Raw genomic sequence first — 4126 nt, forward strand, 5'->3', positions numbered from 1 at the left:
AGGCTTCTCTCTCGAGCGCCCTCCCGGCCTATCCAAGCAATGGCTGTGGGCCTCAGGGGGGCTTTTCCACCCACCAGGCCAGGCCTCCAGCCCCTACGCAGGCTTGTCATGGTGGTCAGGCAAGAGGGCCTTCCAACCAGGCCATCTGGCCCTGTTGATGGGGACACTGGTGCTGCCCTGAATCTCCTTAAAACAAAACAAAACCCTAAGACGTGGGGTAAGGCAGTAACGCAGGTGCCAGCCTTGGGAGACTAGAGCCCCTGGCCCAGGAGGGCCCTCCACACCGGGTGTGGCCTGCCCAGCTCCCAGGCCTGGGAACACTCACCCGGGGCACCCGCTGCTTGTACTTGTTGCCATAGTCAAACTTCTCCTTCACGTCGTCCCGGCAGCGGCCCAGACGAGCCTGCTCCTCCTTGCTCCTGTAGTCCCGGCTCAGCAGGAGATAGGCTCGCCACTTGGCCGAGTCGAAGCCCCAGTGGCAGGTCCGGTTCTCCTGGGTCTTGTGCGAGTGCACCACGAACTTGTGCGGCGGGTACACGAGGCGGCAGTCGAGGCACTGAATGCAGGCGGCGCTTGGGCTGCTGTAGAGTTGGGCACCAGCTGCCCCTTGCACTTGCCGAAGCACTCCTGGTACACGCGGACGCTGCGCTCGCTGAGCTCCAGGCCCAGCGCCAGGCCGGCGGCCAGCTCCTTCTTTCAGGGCAGCGGGTAGGCGCCAATGTAGAGCAGCGCCTTGCACAGGCGCTCAGCTCCGTCTTGGTGATGAGCCCGCACGAGGGCGCCGAGAAGAGCAGGATGCCCATGACTTTGAGGATCTCCAGCTGGTCAGCCGTGCAGCACTAGCAGTACATGTGTGCAGCTCATCGCACACTGAGTTGATCTGCAATGAGAAGTCGCGGCAACACAGAGTTGAGCATTTGCGACAGGCACTTCTCGCCGCCCACCACAAAGCACGAGATGGTCTCGCCCTCCAACACGGTCTCCCAGCGCTCGGTGGAGCGGTCGGACGGCATGAAGAAGGGCCGGGCAGCACAGGCAGCGGCGGCTGGATGGCGGGCAGGTGCAGCACGGCGGCGGCTCCGCCACCAGGGGCACCGGCGCCGCGGTCGCGCCCGCCTCCTTGGCGCTCTCCTTCTTGTAGGCCTCCTGGGCCCAGCGCGCCGAGAAGGCAGCCGGGCCGCCCAACGAGCTCATGGAGCTTAGGAGGAACTGCTCCACCGTCTTCTGCAGCCCCGGGTGCGGTTGGAAGCCGCCACGGCCGCCCGCCGCCGCCTCCATGGTGCGCTCCGGTTCCCCGGGCCGCTCCTGCTTCCGCGCGCCCGGCCCCCGGCGGCGCCCGCGACGCCGACCCCGGCCGCCTCCCGCCCCCGGCTCCCGGCCGATCACGGTCGTGCCCTCAGCCTCGCCGGGGGCGCGAAGGGGAAGGTCGGGCGGGGAGAAAGGGTCCCGCTGCTGGAGCCCGCCGCCGCCCGAGCCGACCCCACATCCACACGCCCCTCGCCACGCCCGCCGACGCCCGTACCCGGCGCGCCCCCCGCGCTCTAGACGCGGGGCATGACCCTGGGCGCGCCGCCAACGGCCAACGCCAACGGTCGCGGGTCTGGGGCTCGCGGGGAAGGGGGGGGCCGTGCAGGTGCCAGCGCCGCGAGGCGCGAATCACCGCGGCGGCCAAGGCCGAGCGGCCCGGGAGGAGCGAGGGCTCGTGCACGGGGCCGCCGCCGCCGCCGCCGCCGCCGCCCCCCCCGCTCCTCCCACCGCGCGGCGCCCGCCCGGCTCGTCCCGGGGCTCTGGCCGCCCTGCGTGGCGCCCGCCAGCTCCGCCCCCGCCCGCCCTCGCGGCTACCGGGACGGCGGAGGCGTCTCTGGCCCGCGGCCCTCAGAGCTCGGCGGCGGCGGGGGGCTCGGTGCGCTCGGCGTACATCCTCCCGGCGGCTCGCTCTGGCTCGGACTGTGCGCCCGGCGCTGAGCTCATGCCGCCGCCGCCCGGTCCCTGCGCTGTTTGTTGCCGCGCGTCCGCCTCAGCCAAGCGCCGGCCAAGAAAGTGTCCCGCTCCCGGCCCCGCTCTTCCAGCAGCGCGCGCTCCCCCCGCGGGCTCGGTCCCGCCCGCCCCAGCCCGCCCGAAGGCCGCTTGGCGGAGGCGGCAACTGCGTTGGCGGCGACCGGGGCCCACCTTCCGACGGGGGCCGCTTCCTGCGCGTCTGGGAAGGAGGCCTTACTGGTGTGATTTCATGTGCTTTCACAGAAAGCCAGGCCCTGGTTTGTAATAAATCATGCATTATATTAGTAAGGGCTGACTCCAACCCATGGAGTACATTGGAGGTATTCTGACCCATTTCCTAAAATCTCATCTGGGTTTTGTATCAAATATTAAGAAGGTAGTGTAGGCCTGGAATTTGTGGCCCCCAAATATTTTTCTGCTCTTTCTAGAATGAGTCCAATTAAATAAGATTACTATTACAAGTACAATTTTTTGCCTTGAAAGTTTCCTGCCAAGGAAATGAAGCATTTTCTTTTCAACACGTCTTGTCTTGAGAAGCAAGTGCTTCTGATGTGTCAAGGTCAGTGAGAACACAGCAGAAGCATGAGAATGAAGGAGGAACCAGGACTTGGATCATTCTACACTGAAACCAAAAAACAAGACAAGAGTTCAAAATCTGTGCAGAAAAACAGAGTGTTCCAGAAAAGAAGTAGTGCTAACACAATTTCCATACTGCTAGAGTACTGGTGAGTGAAGGAAGTCTTTAATGCATTAAGCTTCTAGTTATACAAGTAATTCCTGAAAGTAGACTCCACAGGAAAAACATAACACATGGCATCAAGATCAGAAAGTAAAGAGGATCACAGTATGTCTCTTCTGGAAGCAACTGAGAGAAATGAGCATACACATTAGAGGAAACTGCTCTTCAGAAACTTAAACAAAGGACAACCTTCCTGTTAGAAATAATGAGATTGATAACACAGTCTTCTAATTACAAATATAGGTGAAACACTCCAGCAACTAGGTCTGGGCTCAGATTTTATGAACAGGAGCCCGAAAGCACAAGCAGCAAAAGAAAAAATAAACAAATGGGACTATATCAAACTAAAAACTTCAGCACAGCAAAGGAAACAATCAACAGAGTGAAATGACAACCTACAGAGGGGGAGAAAATTTTTGCTAACTATGCATCTGACAAGGGATTAATATCCATAATATATAAGGAACTCAAACAATTAAATAGTAAAAAACTAAATAACCCAATTAAAAAATGGGCAAAGGAGCTAGATAAACATTTTTCAAAGGAAGACATACAAATGGCCAACAGGTACATGAAAAAATGCTCAACATCACTAGTCATCATGGAAATGCAAATTAAAACTACATTGAGATACCACTTCCTCCCAGTTAGACTAGCTATAACCAAAAAGACGGTGAATGACAAATGCTGGTGTGGGTGTGGGGAGAAGGGAACACTCCTACACTGTTGGTGAGACTGCAAATTAGTACAATCACTATGGAAAACAGTATGGAGTTCTCTCAAACAACTCTAGACAGATCTTCCATATGACTCAGCAATTCCACTTCTGGGTATATACCCAGAGGAATGGAAATCATCATGTTGAAGGGATACTTGCACTCCCATGTTCATCGCAGCTCTGTTTACGATAGCCAAGACACGGAACCAACTTAAATGTCTATTAATGGATGATTGGATAAGGAAACTGTGGTGTATATACACACCACGAACACTACTCTGCCATAAAAAAGAATGAAATACTCCCTTTTGCAACAACATGGATGAACCTCGAGAAACTTACATTCAGTGAAATAAGCAAAACACAGAGGGATAAATACCACATGTGCTGGGCACCAGACTCTCACAGGGCCTCTGTCCAGCTGGGCCCTCTCTGGAGGGGCCTCTCCCAGCACTTCACACCTGAAACACAGCCTTAGGCCAGGGGGCTCCTGTGGCGGGGCTGGCCGGAAAGGCCCCTTGCGCACCTGGTGTGTGGCTGGGTCTGCATGGGGCTCTGGAGATGGGCTGCCCACCTGCCTGCCCCATGCCCAGACCTGCACGCATGGCTGCCAATGTCAGACAGGGGCGAGTCGGGGCTTCATACCTGAAATCAAGTAGGGGGCAGGAATG

At 58.0% G+C, this 4126-nt stretch overlaps 1 pseudogene; it reads right to left on the reverse strand.

The window, feature by feature from the left end:
- Positions 1-205: 205 nt before the first annotated feature.
- Positions 206-1278, reverse strand: LOC134390199 (ski oncogene-like; annotated as a pseudogene).
- Positions 1279-4126: the final 2848 nt, after the last annotated feature.

This window comes from Cynocephalus volans, chromosome 11 (genome assembly GCF_027409185.1).
Source record: "Cynocephalus volans isolate mCynVol1 chromosome 11, mCynVol1.pri, whole genome shotgun sequence".
Lineage (NCBI taxonomy): Eukaryota > Metazoa > Chordata > Mammalia > Dermoptera > Cynocephalidae > Cynocephalus > Cynocephalus volans.